This window comes from Lissotriton helveticus, chromosome 6 (genome assembly GCF_964261635.1).
Source record: "Lissotriton helveticus chromosome 6, aLisHel1.1, whole genome shotgun sequence".
NCBI lineage: Eukaryota > Metazoa > Chordata > Amphibia > Caudata > Salamandridae > Lissotriton > Lissotriton helveticus.
Window position 1 is genome coordinate 1,346,807,179 of NC_136067.1, and position 21,486 is coordinate 1,346,828,664.

Here is a 21,486-nt window from a genome sequence, read left to right on the forward strand (position 1 = left end):
GCATGGGCCTAGTGTTTCTGAGGGGTGTCTTCTTGAATTTAAACACCATTGAGGCCATGGATGGGCTGGGATTGTGCAGATTTTATTGTTTTTTGTCGTTTTTTTGGGCCTGCTGGTGTGGCCCTTTGCCCAGGGGTGGTGAGTGTTGCATGGGCCTAGTCTTTCTGTGGGGTGTCTTCTTGAATTTAAACACCATTGAGGCCATGGATGGGCTGGGATTGTGCAGATTTTATTGGTTTTTGTCGTTTTTTTGGGCCTGCTGGTGTGGCCCTTTGCCCAGGGGTGGTGAGTGTTGCATGGGCCTAGTCTTTCTGTGGGGTGTCTTCTTGAATTTAAACATAATTGAGGCCATGGATGGGCTGGGATTGTGCTTATTTTATTGTTTTTTGTCGTTTTTGGGGGGCTGCTGGTGTGGCCTTTTGCTTGCCCAGGGGTGGTGGTGGTGCATGGACTGAGTGTGCCTGTGGTGTGGTCTCACTCTCTTTGATGTAAACATCATGGATGGCATTGGATTGTGGTGATTTCTGGCTGTTTTTCTGTTTTTTGGGGGTGTACTGTTGATGTGGACTGGCCATGTGGGTGGTGGTGGTGGCCATCTTGAGTGCTGGCTGGTACAGGCAACATGTGCTTGGGGTGTAAGGGGGCCATTTTGAGGAGAGGCAGTGTCTGAGGCCTGCACTTATTTTGCCTACTTTTCATCCCTTATGCCCAGGGGTAGTGAGTGTTGCATACTTGCATGTCCCTAGTCTTTCTGTGGGGTGTCTTCAATGTAAACATCATGGATGGCATGGGATTGTGCTCATTTTTCTGTGTTTTGTCGATTTTTTGGGGTGTATAACTGAACTGATGTTCCTCTGTCTTCCATTGCTTTTAGGTGCACAAGAAGACTCAATAGAACCACCAGTGCCAGGAAGAAGTCCTGCAGCGGTGTGTGCAGCATAACGTCACGCGACGTCACGTCACTCTGGACACAGAACCCTCTGCAACTCGTGCAACTGCTGCCTGCTGACCTGCTCTGAAGAAGATGGCCCCAAAAAAAGTAACCCGTAGCTCCTCTAGCAAGAAAGGTGCCAGTAAGGAGCAGAAGAAGCAAGTTACCAAGGACACTGGTGTGCCGCCCGCCCCTTTTTTTGGGAGTAAAAAAAAAAGTATGCCTGCAGCAGCTGCAGCGGGATCTGCTGGGGACCAAGCTGGCAGCAGCACCCCCGCTCCATTGGGCTCAGTGCCACCACCACCACCACGCCAACTTAAGTCCAAGCCCTTGAGTGCTGCAGAGGCAGCCAGTATACTTCTTCAATCACCATCGACCAGTGATGTTGGCTCATCGCAAGAAAGCAGCAGCAATGTCCCTCAATCAACACAGGTTGTTGTAGCTCATCTGACGAGTGTTGAACAACCACAGCCGCAACAACAATCACATGTGCAAGTACAAGCCCAAGTACATGTGGAAGGAGAGGCAGCGCAAGGAGATGCGCAAGCAGAGGTGCATGGAGGGTCACAACAAGTGCCCACAATAGTTGTTCCTCCCGAAGTAGGGGCACATCAGGAAATCGACAATCAAGGCGAGGTATCATTTGAGGAAGCCACTCCTCCTGATGATCCTTCATTGTCTTCCACACCCCTAGCAAGGAAGAGATCAAGGGTGGTGTCTACATCCTCTTCAAGCACACCTCCTTCTGATGATACGGATCAAACTTGGGAACAAACAAAGGTAGTTAAGCGTAAAAGGAAGCTCGTCCAAAGTCTCAGAGTTATGGAGTGTGATGAGTCTCAACAAGAAGTGGCGGATACTGCTGCTGATGAAGACTCTGCCAACGACGACCCAGTCATCATAAAGGTCACTGCAGCCCCAGCGGGCATGCAGCAAACAGACATTTTGACCCTAGCCCGAAGAGCTGCTGAGCGTGATGATGATGTTGTCGATGAGGAGGCAGTGGAAACACCACAATCATTGGAGTTAAGTAGTACACCAACTCGTCCCGCTTCCATATTTCTTTCTGGCAAGAAGAGACCTCCGTCAATCTCGACCTTAATTAGTGGCGGTGAAAGTGCAAAACGTACAAAAGTTGGGCAATCCACATCCTCCACTTCATCTGGCATTAGCTTCATGACCACCACCACCAGTATCGCCGCCTCCTCCATGTCCCACAGACACTTCAAGTCCCCAGTTTGGGACTTCTTTACTGTTTGTCCAAAAAATCCAAAGTTTGCCATTTGTACCATTTGTAAGCAAGCAGTTAGTCGTGGTAAGCCAGGTACCAACTATGGTACCGGAGGCCAGAGAGGTCATCTTAGGAGACAGCACACTGTCAAATGGTTTGCGCACCTAGATGCGATCAAGAAAGGCCAAATTCAAGGAAACGTTGATGTTTCATCTGATGATGACGAGCAGGAAGAAGACGTGTCAAACACTTCCCTTACACCCAGTACCCCTGTCAGCAGCACACCCAATGTGAGGCACACTAAGAGTGTTGGAGCGAGTGAGACACCAACGCACAAAAGTTCACCAGCGAGCAAAATTGGGTCAACGAAGTCATTATCAGCCCGTAAATGCTTGGTCCAGGGCAACATTAGAACAATGCTTACTTCAGACGTGCCATATGAACGCAACCACCCACTGACGCGTCTGTATAACACTAAGCTGGCTAAAATGCTAGCTGTGGACCTTCTACCTTTTTCTTTTGTAGAAGCGGTAGGTTTTCTTGAATTAGTGGCAACGCTCTGCCCTAAATGGAAGGTTCCGAGCCGGTTCTATTTTGCCAGAGTTGCGGTTCCAGCACTACATGAAGATGTGCTGCAGGCGATTGGGGCAGCTTTGCAGAAGAGTGCTGTTCACACAATACATCTGACAACAGACATGTGGACCAGTGGCCCAGGCGATGATTACATGTGCATCACTGCACACTGGGTCTCTTTTTCAGGTGTTATAGCAAAGCTAAACGCAGGTGTTGACCCGGACCAAGTTTTCAAAGCTGCTCGGAAACATGCAACACTAGCCATGTTTGGCTTGGAGAAAAGTCACACAGCAGAAAACCTTTTGGAAGAGTTTGACAAAAAGGTCTTGACAATGCTATCCCCCCTAAAACGCAAGATTGGTTAAGTTTCCACGGATAATGGCGCCAATGTAGTTAAGGCCATGTTGAAGGGTGACCATGTTAGAGTGCCGTGTTTGGCGCACTGTATCAACCTGGTAGTTCAAAAATTCTTGAGTGATAAAGAGAGTCCAGCGTTCGAGGTAATGGCCACCTGCCGCAAAATGTGCAACCATTTCAGCCATTCTTTTAAGGCCCGGAAGCATCTGCGGAGACTGCTACTTGAACGTGGAATGCCAGTGAAAGCACTCATCCAGGAGGTGGCAACACGTTGGAACTCAACCTTCTACATGCTTGAGCGTCTGTATGAGCAGTATACGGTACTCGATCACTATTTCTTGACAGAGGCTACATCTCAGAAGGAGGACCTGCGGATGAGTAAGGCGCAATGGGCCATAGTTAAAAGCCTGACAGACATGCTTCGTCCTTTTGAGTTCTTCACGCGTGCAGTCAGCCAGGAGGACTGTAATTTGGGAAAAGCTATCCCATTGTTGTGCATACTGGAGCACCAACTGATGGCGGTTTCTTCTGAGTTTCAAAAAGATGGAAAAAAAAAAACCCATTTCATTTTGTCTGAGAAATTATTACATCGCCTACGTGGTGATGAACGTCTTAAAAACATCAACTCAGATCAGCATTACATTTGTGCTACTATTCTGGATCCACGCTACAAAAAGGCGCTGGCAGACAACGCATTCTTTCCTTTCGCTGATGCAGATGTTCAAAAGTACAAACATTGGTTAGCCTGGTCAGCCAAGAGGTTTGAAAAAGAACGGCAGGTTATTGAAGGAGAAGCCAGTACATCAGCATCAGCATCAGCAGGCCATCCGCAGTCACAAGAATCCACTTCTGCACCTGTGGCTGGGGCACAAGTGACCTCTCAGCCGTTAAAGACACCGGCAACTGGATCATCTGCACCACACACAATGACAACACTAACAGTGGCTGGGGAGGAGGATTGGCTAAGTTTGATGGGGTATGGTTCTCGAAAAAATGTCACAGGCACAGCAAAAAGTAAGCAAAGTGGAGGAACAGTTGATGACCTTGAGTCGATGGTGCAGGACTATCTGAATGACTCAACAGTGGTCTTTCTTAATGAGGAGCCATTGCAGTATTGGCATGGCAAAAAACAATTGTGGCCACAGCTCTACAACCTGGCTATAAACTATTTGTCTTGCCCACTCGCAAGTGTGTCTTCTGAACGTGTTTTCAGTGCTGCTGGTGGCATTGTAACTCCCAAACGGAGCCGCCTCTCGCCCAAAAATGTGGAGCGGCTGACAATGATCAAGATGAATCAGCACCTCATACCACCAGATTACAAAGTACGAGAAAGCACGCCGCATGAAGACGAGGAGGACAGCAACGTAGATGAGGGGATTTTTTCTCTGTTCGGTGCCACTGACCTCATCCAGCCTGAATTCGCAGAGTATGATGACGAAATCTTGTTCTTATTCCCTGACACCGAGCCCTGAAAATGAGACAATCAATCAAGAACTTTCTTTTTCGTCCTTATTCACTTTTATTCCTGTGTGCTGTGTGTCTCTCTTTCTTTGTTTTGCACAGTTAATTTAATTCAAACTTTAATCACCTAATCCCAAAAACAAGACCATCATCAGAACTGTCTTCACTTGTTTGCTTATTGATTTGAAGGTGCCGCAGTCTACATTCCTCAGGTTCACAAGTTCTGAAGAACATGCTCCTCTATCCTCCTCCTCCAGACTGCGATTTCCCTCCAAGCAGAGTGCTGGATTACGCACAATGAAGAAAGACTCAGCACTTGTGGGGGTGTTGTACTTCTTTGCGGGTGAGTTGACGGTTTTGGGCCCATTGCTGTGAAGCTCTAATAATGGACAAAAGTGTTTTGGACCAAATATGAGGTGGAAATTTCTTGCCGTTTTTGCTGACTTGCTTGCCTTTGAGGTGCTCTTTGGCGGGGTTCCGGGGGTTTGTGTGTAATTTTTGGTGTCTGTCGAAGCACTGCTGCGACAGTCTAATCTTGATTGCATTTGCTTTTCAGGAAATCCGTGGTGGAAAACAGGAGTTATTATGATTGATGATGATGACGACCTAGCTGCACAGCGCCGCGTTTGGACCGAAGGCCGAGAGACATTGTAAGTATGAGATTTAGCTTTTCCGCTGTTTGGGGGTGTTGTGTCGGGTGTTTTTTTGCGGGTGGGTTGGCGGGTCTTGCCTGGGGCATTCCTGGGAAGGTCTAATACCGGATACAAGTGTTTTGGACAAAATCCATAAGGAACAGCCTTTTTTTTGCCATTTCTTCAGACATCTTGCTCAATGTAGCGTTTTGGGGGGCTTCCTGCTGTTCGTGGGTGGGTTGCGGCCGGGGTCTCTGTCGAAGCACTGCTGCGACAGTCTAATCTTGATTGCATTTGCTTTTCAGGAAATCCGTGGTGGAAAACAGGAGTTATGATGATTGATGATGACCTAGCTGCACAGCGCGTTACTTTGGACCGAAGGCCGAGAGATATTGTAAGTATGAGATTTAGCTTTTTCGCTGTTTGGGGGTGTTGTCGCGTGTTTTTTTGCGGGTGGGTTGGCGGGTCTTGGCTGGGGCATTCCTGGGAAGGTCTAATGCCGGATAGAAGTGTTTTGGACAAAATCCTTAAGGAAAAGCCTTTTTTTTGCCATTTCTTCAGACATCTTGCTCAATGTAGCGTTTTGGGGGGCTTCCTGCTGTTCGTGGGTGGGTTGCGGCCGGGGTCTCTGTCGAAGCACTGCTGCGACAGTCTAATCTTGATTGCATTTGCTTTTCAGGAAATCCGTGGTGGAAAACAGGAGTTATGATGATTGATGATGATGACGACCTAGCTGCACAGCGCCGCGTTTGGACCGAAGGCCGAGAGACATTGTAAGTATGAGATTTAGCTTTTTCGCTGTTTGGTGGTGTTGTGTCGGGTGTTTTTTTGCGGGTGGGTTGGCGGGTCTTGCCTGGGGCATTCCTGGGAAGGTCTAATACCGGCTAGAAGTTTGTTGGACAAAATCCATAAGGAAACACCAGTTTTGGCACTTTTTGTAAGTTAGGGTTCGTTAGGGTTAGCCCTAGCAGCAGGATTGCATGTGTTTAGGGGGGTTCTATTGCAACGCGGTTCTGTTGTTGTAGAGCACTGTTGGAGCGATGCTGGCTATGGATACTTTTGCTTGCAGGCAAGTGGTTTGAATACAATCCACGGTCTGTATTTGGGTCTACTGTTACTTTCAAAGTACGTTTTGTAACCATTTTTCTGCTAGGCATCGTTTTTGGAGATATGATTGGGTTCTTCTACATTTTTGCGACTGGCTTTAGTAAGGGTCTTGGTGGGAGCATTGCTGGGAAGGTCAAATTTTGTTCTAAAACACAGTAGTACACCCACCTTGAGGGGAAAGATCCGCTATAATATTTTGGCCATACTTATTGATCCTTAAAAAGGTGACTCAGACAGAGCACGCAATTTCAAAAATATTGTACTGTCTATTAGGGAAATCAAAGTGTCACTTTTTGAACCACACAGCGTACATACCTTTTATTTATTTATCAGTGGTATTGTAATAGCACTTCCTGTTTTCCGTTCAATAATTACAGGCCGGGTTTCAGTCAACATCCGCCAGGCAGGCAGTGGACAGGGTGTCTCTTCTGTCAGTGGTCACCACCACATTGATGGACGAAGCGTCAGCTGGAATGGAGGAGTGCCGCCAATAAGAGGAATTGTTTGCTGCATGCAACTTACTTACCAATTTCAACAGGACAACTCCAACAACATACGCAATACAGATACAGTATCCATTGTTGTCTTTTATTCTATGAGTGTGACTGCATGTGCTTACCTTTAGTTTGTAACCAAAGATTGTCTGTAAACTCTGTATCTTCAATTATTGTTTGTCCATGCTCTGCTTTTTTTTTCTTCTCTCAACAAAACCTACCCAAAAAGAAACCCCCATTCCCATCCATTTTACAAACCCTAACCCTCTTCCCCCGGGCTGTGTTGTTTTGCTTGATGTCTGACTAAAATGACATCAATAATTCCACACACTTGCTGGGGAGGATAAGGTGATAGCAGCAACAGGCTGGTGAAGGAATACGAGGATATCTTCTAGACTTACTCAGCTTCAGTACTATATCTTCTAGTAGTAGTAGCCAATGTCAAATAAATTCAACGCAAGTACTAGTTATACTTGCAATACTTTACCATTTGTTAGGCTACATTATGGCACTGTTCTAGTGTACTGTCACCTGCTATTTTCTCGATCGTACCGTAACCGTTGTAATGCTACAGTAAGGAGTACAAACAAGGTTTCGTTTTCTTTTTTTCCATAGGCATGCAACTGCCACTGTGTCACACCACTAGTACCACCGCAATGAGGAAATGTCACCCGCCCAGGAATGACAACGTTAATCCCCATTTCACCTGGAGCCAGCCCTGGGCCTAGCCCTAATTTCTAACACAAATTACAGGTAAGATAAGCGTTTGGTGGGAGGTAGTATAATGGAGTATTATTTCGGAGTAGACAAGAGATTGACGGTTGTACTACTAAAGTCCTACGACTGTTCAGGAAAACAAAGTTACTGTTACACCCCCGCCCCCCACCCACCAGACTGAAAAGCAGTAAAAAACAGGTATGGTCAGATAAAGTTGAAAAATATATTTATTTATCCCTAACAAAATAATCTTCCTCACCCACCCTAACCCCAACGATTGTCTCTGAAACGTCCCAAAACGATCCCAACTCCCAAATCCCACCCCCCAAAAGTCTATAAAAAAAGGGCAAGGGACACTCCACTACTGGAGGGTGCTGGTGCTGGTGCATGATGCGGCATGGGCATCATACTCCTTGCGGAGGGTGGCAAGCTCGGAGCGGAGGCCCTTAACCAAGGTCTTATACCTCAGGACCTCCTGCTCCAGGTTGGACATGCGGACTCGTAGGCGGCGTTGGCGTTCCTTGCAGCTCCTGTGGGGGGCAGCTGGTATTTCGGTTGCTTGGCGGTGGCGGTCGGCTTTCTTAGCCCGGCTTGGTCCCGCTGGCTTAGTCACGGAGGAGGATGCAGTGGTCACAGTCGAAGATGTTGCCCCGCTCGACTGCGTGTCCTCCTCCTCCTCCAGGGCCACCAGCCGCCGATACTCGGCGACTGTGGCCTCCAGCCTCCGTTGCCGGGCCAATCTAGCCTGCTCCCTCCTTGTTGTTGATTTGGAAGGAGCAACTATATGAAGAAAGAAAGACATAGTCTGTAACCAATGCTCCTTATTAATAACACAAAGTGATTGAGCCGAAAGTTGGGTCACAGAGTACAAGTAGCAAATTGAAAGCACAGTACATAACTATTGAGGACAGTATCTATGTAACCTCCCACTTCTGCATCCTTGCTCTAACAGTAGTGGTAGTTTAATGAACTAATTCTACGACCACTATGGACTTCCATTACAGTCGACTATGACAGTACACCAGTCTTATTCTTCTTCTTCTCTCTTGTTTAGGGAAATGGGTACGTTATCTTATGCAAGCCGGCAGAATGACATGGACACAGCACAGTGAAGTTGCACCCGAGAAAAAAAGTTGCACACCATGATGATGGAGACAGACTTGCGTTACTGTACCGGTCCAGTACATGCAGGTGGTGAAGCTATTACTTTTCTATTACGGGTGGCACTGAGAATACTCTGTTACAAGGGCTACTGCTTAATTAATTTACCTTTCACCCTACAGTGCAAATGAGTACTAGAAAAGGAAACTGAAGAAGCTAACTAATTTGATTATCTATCACTTCACATGGGACGTATTTAATGACAGATGAGATGACTTTAGGTGCTTTGCTTAATATTGAGTGAACAGTGATACACCCACACATGAATGACGTACTACAAGTAAACTAAAGTTATTAAGAGAGGTACGGAGTGTCCACCGTAATAACCAGATATATGCTGTGAATGCAAACGCAATACAAAGTACTGCTACTATTCATGGTAGTATTGGACACATTTACAATTTCTTTTCCTTGCCTTCCCTGCACTGGGACGGACGTGCGGGTGCGGTGGTACATGCTCTTCAAGGTAACACTTACTTCACCTGGCGACCATCTACTCTCTCTAGATACACATGTGCTATGTAAGAGTCAGAGAATACCATGCTCCAGGCATCCATTCAGTCAAAGTATACGCACACATACAGTTTCTGTTTCACCCACCCAGGCTGCTGTCCTTCCACCCATCCTTGCTTCATCATTGACCCAGCCATGCACCATACCATATTCTTTCCTTCCCAGCCACCTCTGGGTCCAAGCAAACACATATCGTTCTTCTTTGCCAGCCATCATACAAGTTCGCGTCCCACTTACTTACACCCTTCTTTCGCTTTTCGTTCATCCCATCCATCACGTTCGTCTAAGAACTTATTGGGATTCTTCTCACCAAAAACTTCACAGCTAAGTCGAAGTACATTTCGAGGAGGCTACTACCTGGTTGATTTGTAATTGTAATACACCCGTGCAGAAAGCACACTATGCAGTCTTCAATCTCAATAAGTAAGGAATATATAGCTTACCTGTTTCCGCCACCACCGTTTGATCCCCCACAGGAACGGCCACCAGCTCTTCTAACGCCGCCTCCTCCCCAGAGGCCTCCGAGTCCAAGTCCAACACAGCCACCTCCGCGCTGGCCCCGTCACCAGATGTTACACCTACAAAGTACATTTAAGAATGTTAGAATACACCACTCACTACTATATAATATTTGGTCTAGGAGAAATGTTAAAAAAACAGAATACAATGTAATAATTTGTGACTGTCTACTCCATAGTAAAAATGTCCCATTTTCCAGGGAAGGCTGTTGTCTTGCTGCACTTTTATGCACAACTGATGAATGCTTGCTTTTGATTTTTAACACGCACCACTTTTTCTCCTAACAGACAGAAGCTTGACTCCTGAGTCCTAAGAACACGACCAGGATCAAGTTCAAACTAGGTGAGAGTTCGGCTCGACCACAAGAAATGTGTCCAATTAATCGTCAGCACTAACCACTTTTCCGTTTACAGTTAAATAGTTTAATGACAAAGTAGATTTTAATAAATGTGTTTACTTTTAATAAAGCTTTTACACTTAAATAGACTCTGTGGTTTTTGTTCCTCTAGACTAGAGTGGATGAGCTAAAGGTTTTGGAATTTTTGCAAGCATGAGTGCCTCTGACACTTCTTGACTGTGCTGTGACTCCGTAGTACTACTCTCTTGTCCTGCGTACGATAATCTAGAGATCATTGGGGATCTATAATCGGTGACTTCGGGAGCTGAATGACTCTGCCACACTATCTAGTCAGTAAGGAGACAGTGCATAGAGGTATTGCTGAATATAATGGGAGTCCAATGGAATTGCCAAATGTCCAATCTTAGTTAGCTACACAGACAGACTAATAAGAATAGTCTAGTAATACCACAGGGAGTCATATTCGAGGCAGGATAAGAATTTATATCCAGTCTACAAGAAGATCAAAGACGATTTAGAAAAAATCGAATGAGGAACGCTAGGAAAAAATATGTACTGTTTATTAAAATGTAAACTTACTGGGGCCAGCAAAGGAGCCCTCGCCTGCCCGATCCTGGCCTGCATCCTCAGCACCCTCCTCCTGTGTCCTCTTGCCCTTGGGGGGAGCTGATGTACAACATGAAAGAAAGAAAAACCAGAAAACATGGATGAGATTTTTCAACCAAATCAAACATTTCAAAAGAACAATAACAACATATTTTGGAAAAATAGCAAATAGATAGACAACTATTCCACGGGATCTATCTCATGTGGTATACTACGTTATTCGTATTGCCTGATTTGCGGAACGTTGACTTAGAAAGTTCCTATGTAACTCAATAAACAGACTACTAAAGAGGTTTGCCTAGGCCTGGCACTGCAGGCAGCAGTGCGCAACACGTGACAGACAAAGTCCATCCTGCTTGCAGATCAGTGAATACTCAAACTATCAATCCACCCGCCACCACCGCCACTATTTCTTCTGATAGCCATGTGACTGTCTAAAGGAAGGACTGGACTTCAGTCTGTTGGGGCTGATTTATAAGTCCCTTGCGGAAGTTGCGGCTGATTTTCCTCCATTGTTGCGTGCCTTTTCTGACGCAGCGGCAGAACAAAAGACTCGCCATGGTGTTGGTGCGGCGTATATATTAAAAAAAAAAACACATATGGGCATATGGGCGATGCATCACGTTGTAAAGCCCTGCGCCATCAGGGGGCGTTCCGGCGCAAGGGAGGGCGTACCTGCGCAGGAACGAATCCTAAAAGTGGCTGAGGGAAATCTACAAGATGTCAATCAGTCATTTTTAGGACAATGATGCATGACTCAAACCCTGCGCGCTTGAAGCCGACGTACGGCTTGATGCAGCATTGGGGAGATAGGGTACCCCAGAGCATTGCTGGAGCTGCGCCATCGTTGGCACGCAACTCCAGCAATGCGCTGCCTTTACGGCACAGATGCGTAAGGCTTCTGTGACGTTTTGGGCCAATGGGTGGTGGTGGCATGGCACACAATTACTGCCGCATCCCTGCTACTTTGCAGGGATGCGCCGGTAATTGAAAATATGACCCTTACTGTCTAGCATTACGCAGTTCTTTTCTTTACAGTACACTCATACATAATTTCTCAGGCCAATGAAATGCTTCTGAACACAACATACAAAACAAAGAAGCATAGTAGCAAGCAAGGCTACTGAGAAGGAGAGCAGTGCACCTGAAAATGAAATGCATAGAAGATTTTGAAATATAATTTACCTCAATGTAATCGGCAGCATTATTGCTCTTGGTAAAGAACAAAGATTTGCAAATAACAGAGCAGGATAAAACAGAGTAGTAAATGTACTACTACTACTACTCACCAAGCCCGGGGACCTCTACGCCGAGCGCGTCCAGCAAGTCCCGCTCCCGGTCCATGACATCGGTCCAGCGGTGGGTGGCCTGGTTATATGTGCGCCGGACCCCAGAGATCTTGTACATGGCCCGGCACACCTTCTCCCACCGCTGGCGGCGCTCCCGGATGCCATAGCCGGTCGCGATCTTGCCGCCTCCCAGGATCGTCTTGGGGAGGCGGCGCTGGACGTGGAAGATCAGTGCCGCCACTTCCTCCGCGCTGAAGATCTCCCTCGGGACCACTTGCTCCCCCCTTAAACGCCCGCACGGGAGCCGGGCACGGGGTGCGGGACCCTTCCCCTTCTCAGGGTGCTTCCCGGCTCCCTTTACCATGGTCTGGGCAGAAATAAACTTAAATGATAAAGAAGAAATAGAATAGTGAAGAAGAAAAGAAAAGAGTTTAAAAAAGTAGTTTAAAAGTAAATAAAAGCTGCAGAAAACACAAAAATATAGAGCTAGAAAAATAGAGGGTTAGATAATAAGTAAAATTAGATCAAAAAAACTTCAAACAAGCAAAGGATGGCAGAGATTGAGAGAGGATACAGAAAGCATGCCCAGAACCATAGCAATGAATGAGAAACAAGATGGCCGCGCCCGTTCACGACCGCGTGGGTAAGTTCGCGCGAGATTTTCCTTGCGAGTACGCGCGAAATTGTACTAGCGAGCAGCACACTTTGCGAGATTACACATAGCGGGCGGAAACGGAATTACGTCACGCCAACAAGATGGCCGCGCCCGTGTACGACCGATAGGGTAACTTGGCAAACGAATAGCTAGAAGCGCCTCGCGAACACGCGCAAGATCACGCGAACATACACGTCGCAACAAAAACAATTTTGTATTCGCACGTATTCGCGGCTTCCGAAATCGATCTCGCACGGATTCGCGCCCCAAAAAACGCGCGAAATTGCAAAAAAAAACGATTTTAGCTAAAATGAAAGCAATGAGCAGGTGCAAAAGTTCAAACTTAACATTAGTAACATTCAAGGTAGTGCTTCCTGATGGGCCCCTCCAGAGTTTGCAACTATTCTATGACCCTGCTATGACCCAAACAGCAGGCTCATAGAATAGCACCATAAAGGTCCTGTAAAAAAAAAATTTCACTGCAACAAAAAGCAAATTACAGATAAGGAAGGAAGCAGGTGCCAGCCAGACTGGAACTTTCAAAATTACTGACACATTAATGAAACACAAATTAATTGATGGCAGTTGAAGAAGGGCAGGTGTGCTTGCTTTTTTCAACCACCATAATTTACAGTGATAAATAAACCTAATAGGTGCCAGTGAGGATGTACTAGAGGGTGGCATGGGTGTCCCAGAGGGTGGCAGTGGTGAAACAGAGGGTGCTGTGAACCTGTGATGATAAACCAGACGTAGAAACAACATAGTCGCGGCCGTTGCAAGCCGAAAAGTAAGTTCGCAATTGCGAACTTGTCCCAAAATCGGCGCGAACACGCGCCAACACAAAAAACTGAAAAATCCGCAAATCCGCTAGAGTTCGCGGATCTTCGCGGATTGCGAATCCGTAAATCCGCAATTTCGCGTACGCGAGATCCGCTAGATCCGCCCATGCTTACAGCAGTACATGACTGAAAAACTATTCCAATTTAAAAATTGGGCAACAAATCTCATAATGAGAATATATATTGCTCTAGAGTAACTACATTTCTTAGGAATCGAAGATAGAGTCGACATTTTGGTTTTTTCGGCTGTAGCCCATCAGCCCATCTTCAGGACGGAAAGTGAAGCTGAGAAAAAAGACTCTTCTAAAGAATAACGAAACCAGCCTGGTACCATGTACTTAGTCTATGGTCACTGCTGGTCATAAGGATTGTACCTGGTGTGTTAGGCTTCACTTACTTGACATAAAATGAAGGGGACATGGTCCCAATAGCTTATAAATCACATTCGTACATTTCGGCTGAGATGTGTTTCTCTTCTACATTAAAAAATGTGACTGCTGTCCAGATGGCAATGCTGAAAGAACGCTCTCCTGCTCAGGGTAAATGCATTTCATGGTCTCGCCTGTACCTGCTTTTTAAGCAGTTACAAAGGCTAGTGGTCTGAATTCCAAATCCTTGCATCCACGTTGGATACAATGGGCTAGATCTCTGACATTAGCTGATGTCAACTTTATTTTTGACCCGTCTTTATAGACAGAGGAGTTACTCCCACTTGATCAGTATAAATGCATGGTTCTGTGCAGCCCGCCACTGGTTCTAGACATTCTTATTGTGTGATGGTCGCAGGGCGGATTGCTGATGGGGATTTAAAATCCTCCTTGGTACATACACAGTCTCTAGGAGATTGCACAGCTCAATTGGCAATGCTACATGCTTTGGTTTTAGCCCTGAAATTTAATAATACGCTTATAGTGTGTGATTCGTTTTACTGTGTCCAATCCTTCAATGACAACTTGTTCTTCTGGACACAAAATGAGTGTTGTGATTCTAAAGGTAGCACAATTAAGCATAAAATGCTTTGGGTTAAAGTGGCCGCTCTTAAGGCGTGCTTACCACTCATTCATGTTATTCATACTTTGGGCCACCAACATGTGGGAGCACATGCTGTTGGTAATTTGTTGGCTGATGAGGCAGTCAAATCTGCCGTAGTCACTTGTCCAGTTGCAGCAGTCACTAGATCTATGACTAAAATTCATGTCCCTCACCGAAGTCGGCAGTTCGTAACCTAGAAGTGCTCATTGACAATCAACTCTCCATATCCGATCATGTCAATCATGTGGCCAGCACCTGTTACAGACTAATGCGCAGCCTTCGTAAGATCTTTAAATGGGTCCCACTGTCATCCCATTTGCCACTGGTGCAAGGATTAATCATCAGCCGGCTGGATTATGGCAATGCCCTTTTGGCTTCCATTAACAAAGACCACCTAACAAAACACCAGATACTTCAAAACACGACAGCCAGACTAGTATTAAATCTACCACCCGATCTTCCTCGGCACCCAGTTTGAGAGCTCTCCACTGGCTCCCTATCAGAAAACGTATAACATTCAAGATCAACTGTCTAGCCCACAACACTCTCAATGGACACAGCCCTCACTACCTTGTTAATAAACAGAAAATGTATCACCCCTCCAGAACTCTCCAATCTGCTAATAAACACCTTCTCATCCTTCCCAAGCACCGTACCGCCAGGAATGGTGGAAGATCTTTCTCTTGTCTTGCCCCCACCCTGTGTAACGCACTCCCTCTTCATCTCCATTTTGAGACTAACCACAGAAAGCTCCTTAAGTCTCTCAAAACCTGGCTGTTCTGAGGCAGTCTCATTTCCAGTCAGTCCTGCTCTTTTCCACCTTCTTCGTTTCCTGTGATAGGCTAGCGCTTTGAGACCTTTGGCTGAAATGTGCGCTCAATAAAAACCCATACATAACATAACATGATGATATTCTAGCAGCTATTGTAGCAATGAAGGAGGAGACAGCGTTTTCCTTCACGTTTTTCATATCACTTGTCCCCCGATCAAGTCCCATTTGCAACTATTCCATCCGTTGGGGATCAGCTGATTCCCAACAAGGACCACAATTTCTTTGATCATTGCAGCTCATGAAGGTGTAGCTTCAGTGCATGCCGAAATGTCAGCAACAGTGTCTCTTTTTTTTTTTTTTTTTTTTTTTTTAAACCTTTATTGAAAAAGAAGGGTAGAAGTACAAGCGCTGGCCTACAACCACAGGGGCCGGCCGCAAAGTCAGGAGAGTCAAAAAAGAAACATAGCAATGTATACGACAGGATGAATACAGGATGAATACAAAAATCACGACATCGCCAGCGCCAGGATATAGAGGTTTCATTTTACATTACTTAAAGGAGGTAGCAACCATATCTACTAGCGCGTCATGCAACATATATCGAAAAGAAAAACGGGGGGGGGGCGGGAGGAAGCAGCCCCCCACGCAAGCAGATGACACAGTAGGGCAGAGCCCAAAGACCACACACGCCCACATCAGGAGCAAAATAGACAAAGAATACCAACAAACAAATAAAGTGGACGCCATACGTACAGCCCACCCGCCCCGAAAAGGAGAAGGTGCAGACGCTAACGAATAAAGGAGCGAACAACAAGGGATACAGCCCACCCCCTAAAGAAGGCAAAAAAGGGACCATAGAACAAAACAAACTAAAACAACAAACACCCCGCCCACCCTACATCACTGTAATGGCTACGGTCTACCCCATTGAACAGCGTGCCTGTCGCCCAGATTCACCCGAAATATAGAAGAAAAAAAAAGAATAATAACGAGAAGAGAGAGGAATAAGAAAAGGAAGAAAGAGTAGAGATCCAGGAAAGCTGAGCCCATACAATTACATCACAGCGTGAGCAGGCAGGAGCGTATCAGGAAACCAAGCGTTAAAGCAATTCCAGGCAATATGGCGGGTACGAATAAAACAACAAAGTCGCCAGTATAGCAATTCCACGCCATGTACAGAGCAGCCCACTCCCTACACGTCCCTATCCTGGACCAGAGCAGAAATTAGATAAGAAAAGCGCAGAGAAATAATAAAAATAAGGCCCATAGAAACCAACATGAGAACTAAAACCTACCCCCCACCCTACACCATCGCAGAGGCTACGGCCTACCCCCCCCCCCGCAGTGTGTCTATCGCCCGCTAAAGAACCCGAAATATAGACAAAGAAAAATGAGAGGGAAAACCCTAAGAAAAGAAAAAAGAAAAAGGTCACTTTTTGGAATTAGGGAGAAAGAATAGAAAATCCTAATCTATAACTCCCAAGAAAGAAAAAAGTGTGGGGAGGAGCCCATTAAACACCGAGTCTCTCGGACACCCCATCCATGTAGCAACTCCCATCCTATATATCACCTAAGGAGTATAATTTGTGCAGTATGAAACAAAATAGGGAGAGATCACACGCAACATAGTAGTACGCACATAAAGGGCGTCTCATCCCGAGGCCCCACCCGCCTAACAAGTCTAGTCGTCCCATCCCCCATGTGTACCAACAAGAACAACGCAAGGAGAGTTACAGTCGCATAATGCATGAATCATTGCAAACCGAGATGTAGTCAGCCAGGAAGACAAAGTCCACCAAGAAAGTCCGCTAACCCTGACCAGTACGTATTCGCCCCCACAGCCAAAACCCTCGCATGGCAGTCCAGACGGGCTGAACAAAGGGACAAGATGGCCGCTCTCGGCAGGAAGATGGTGTTCCACAACAAAATGGACGGGTCCGTCCACGATCAGTTCCATGTATCCCACTAGACAGCGCCAATGGTTGCTCACTGGTCAGCGAGAGAATGAATAGCAGCAACAGGGCCAGATGAACATGGGCAAGCAGATCTGCTAGCTGCCGCGCCCGCGACGGCATCACCAAAGGTAGCAAAGTCTCGAAGGAAATTGTGAGCACTGGTGGAGGTAGCAACATTGTAGCGCCGGTGAAATAAATAGGCATCAATTTGCGTCCGCCAACACTGCCGGGAAGCTGAAGGAGAGAGCAATTGTTCGGCAACAAAGTAGCCTGGACAGGAGTAACGACAGACACAGCTTCCCAGTGAGAGAGGCAGATCGGTGATGTGCAGGTCACCACGGGCGCAGCAGCCCCAAGCCTCCCATACAGTGATAAAAAACCTACACGCATCTCTGCCCACAAGTCACGGATAGCAGCAAGAATGGAGCCATAAGTTGGGGCCGCCGGGGGTTCCATATGCGTCTCGATCACAGGCGCCGGACCCCAGACAAGACAGCGTCCAGGGGACCTTAACAGAGTCCAGGGCTTATCCGAGGCAGCGTTAGCAGGAGATACAGCCAGGTTAGCCAGTGCAAGAGCCCCGCCGGGGGAGCAAAGGGGCGCAGGGGCGCAAGTGCCACAGAGAACACAGGGATGTAGGTCGCTGTCCGAACGCAGACATACAATCAGTGGGCGACCCGCGATGAAAGGCTCACGGTGGTCGGGATCAGGCTTGAGGGAGAGCTGCGGTGATTAAGTGTCCGCCATCATGGGGGTGACGCTGCGTACCTCACTTGCAGAGCTCGGCAGTGGAGGCGCCCGAGGATGTTCCCGGTCGGCAGGCACTCCGTGCATAAGTGAAGGGCAGGCGCAGATAATCGCAGGTAGAGGCGCCAGTCAGGGCGCTATAGGCACTCCGCCTCCATAGCCTCGGCAGCTCCGGCAGCCGCCATGTCAGCGCGTCCGTCTGGGTCTCGGTCTCAGGGTAGAGATGAGCTCCGCAGTTCTCTCGGCCGTGCAGTGGGTTCCAGGCAGGCAGGAACAGCGGGAGAGCACCAGTCAATTCCGCACACCGTCTCCGTCCCCTCGTCAGCGTTTCGCAGCAGGATAACGTCAGGATTTCGGCGAGAGGAACAAAGGATCGGGGAGCCGAGAGACTTCACGTCCGTTCACATCGCCATCTTGGCTCCTCCCCAACAGTGTCTCTTTTACATCAACGTTTCTGGTGGCGTGGTTTATATCTGCAAGCACATAAATATGTACTTTCTTGTGACATTTGTCAACAATTTAAGCCTTCTACTGTTGCTTGTCCACCCCACACTCAGCTTTACATCTCCAATGAGCATTTGGATGTATTTATCTTGATCACTGCGGTCCTTTGACGTCTGACACTGCATTTAAATATCTTGGTTGCAGTAGATTCGTGCACTAGATTCCTTTGGGTTGACCTAAACGTAGTGCTGACGCTCGAACTGTCATTAAAGATTTGTGTGTCTTTGTCGGGACATTTGCTTGGGGCACCTTCCATCCTGACCAAGGTCCTGTGTTTGCCTCTAAGGCTTACCAGGATGCGATTAAGTCTCTGGGGGTGCAGGTCTAATTTTCATCTCCATAACGGCCTGAGGCCAATTCTGTGGTGGAACGGATGAACCGTGACTTAAAACAATCTTTGACAGCGAGAGTCTTAGGTACTGACAGGAATTGACTAACTCATCTCTATGGTGTCCAACATGCACTCAATAATCTCCCTAGAAGATCTCTGGGTGAGCGGAACCCATACGCAATGCTCTTTGGCATTAAAATGTTTGTGCCAGACCTTAATAGTCTAGAAATTGTGGCGGAAGCCACAACCTTTGAAGTAGATAATAATTGTTCTATGTTACAGGAATTACAAAAAGCCCAGTTGCCCTCTTCCGCGGATCCAGCGGTGCTGATTCCTGTTTCTGGCTGGCTTCTTAAAGTTAGAGATCTGGTCCGAGAAAAAGTGGAGAACAAAAAATAATTTGGTCCATCATACAGTGCACTGGCCAGAGCCCTTGGTTTGAAAGGCACCCATACTGTGATCCTGCCTCCTTTACCTGGTCGTAAGGAGAATCGTTACATTTCAATTGAACATGTCAAGCTACATCATATGTCCGATACTGAATAGTATGCCTCCAAGCATTCCACGCGAGATCTTTCATTAAATCTGATGGCTTCTGTTTCATCGTCTACTCCCCAACACACTGAGGTAGAGATGGAAACTTAAATTGATTTATTACCAGTTTTTCCATCTACATCCACATCTGTGGATATTGAATATGCTTCTCCTCCAGTTGAGGTCATAATCGACATTCTTGAGAGTCCCATACCTAAAACATCCAATGCTGTACATCCCCCGTAGTTTCAGCTGTGGTCTAGGGGTTATTATATGGACCGTACTAGCTTTTCCTCCGACACATCTTCCTTGTCATCTTCTGTGGCAGAGACCCCTACACGTACCAGTCTTTACATCTCCTTGTTCAAGAAGACTTACCTAGTCCCTCCGTGGACATACGTCTGGATGGTGCTTATGCTGGTGTTCCTTTTCATGCAGATTGGGTTGATGACTGTGGTTTTCCTCTTGATTAATGGCCATTATGTACCTGAACACTGTGCTGTGAACTTTGTTGATGGAGTTCTGCCCCCTCACACGTCGTCACATATAATGAAAAGAGACCAAGCTGTTGTCAATATATCAGTATTTCCTGTTGTCGATGGCATTGTCTGGGATAAAGTATCATATGATATCCCTGTCCCGACTGAAATTTTGACATTCCATACGTCTTCCCCATTTCCTTGGGAGATGTGGTTTTGCCCGACATACATTCATATAACTGGAATGTTCATGCCGTTCATTCATTGTTCTCTGATTTAAAATATTATGCTGCATTTGACACTGAAGATTTGTATTTGAATTCAGCTAATTATGCAGCTTTATTCTGTGATCAACATTATGGGCACCATTTTTTACATAGGACAAAAACATAGAGACCCTTTTTAAATCATACCCAATGGGAGCATTGCCCAACACCATTACAGGGAAGTTCAAAGTCCCAACAAAGTAAATTTGTGTATTTTTCTGGTTACAATCTATCTAACCCACAGTCCTATTTTTATAAATTAAAGATGCCGCCCTAAACAAAATTGATGTTAACACACACTAAATTGGTTTATTCCATGTCCTTCAGGAATGATTTGTCCGTGAAGGGTTATGATCATTGGACAGACACAATTGACTTAAAATCCGTTTGGTGTACTAAAGATTGGCAAGTAAAAGGCACCGAAGCATTGCATCGTGCTTGTCTGATACCGTCTCAAATGTTATTTTTAATTGACACGGTAGAACAGACCACTTGTTTTGTGTTAGCCACTGCCAAAAATCGAAATATTCCTTCCGTTCCATTAATGGCTCTACGTAACACTTTTCAAACACACACTAACTACACAATTGTAGACTTAGCTGTTTTATTTTAAAATGGCACACTTAACTCTTCTAATATTGACCCCTTGGGATGGTTAGTGTAGTCGTCGAGCTCCAATGCATTCCAGTTACGTTTTTTGAATACTACAAAAGGTTTTACACAAAGCAGACCTGATCCTCGTTTCCCACACTCCCATACAGTTCCACATACTCTGTGGGTAAATTATGTCAGCAATGGTTAGAACATTCCACACTGTTGTCTGTGAAACAACACCTTTCTATTCTGTCAGGTGATATTGATTTGGCTGATTTTCTTTTAGGTCCAAAGTCCCCTCACACAAAACAATTTATTTATTCGGCGTATAATGAATTTTGGAAACTGTTGCAGATGGAAGCTGCAGTGCGTATGCGCCAAATTGATCAAGCTAATTTGGAAAAAGTTCATTCAGTTGTAAATAACAGCATTCATACACTGTCTTCACGTATATATACTTTGGATAATATTGTATCATCTGTCATTGACATTGTACAACATGTGGTGTCTGTTTTGTATCATGGTCAAAATCAGTTACGTTCTGTAATGCAGTTTGCTTGGACCTTGCAAACACTCAAATATGGTAAAGTGCTATGGGATTATTTGAATGCTTCTGCACTGTTTTTACCGTTTAATTTGACTGATAAACAGAAATTAATGCCCATGAACGACGCAACATACACATTGTTAAACATTGAACAATTATAACAGTTACCATTTTTTGTAGCAGAGACTGATTCATCTCTGTGGTTAATACATGGGGTTATTTCACTGCCTACTTCACTTTTTCAGTTCACAGCCTACATGAAACACTACCCAATTGGTAGAC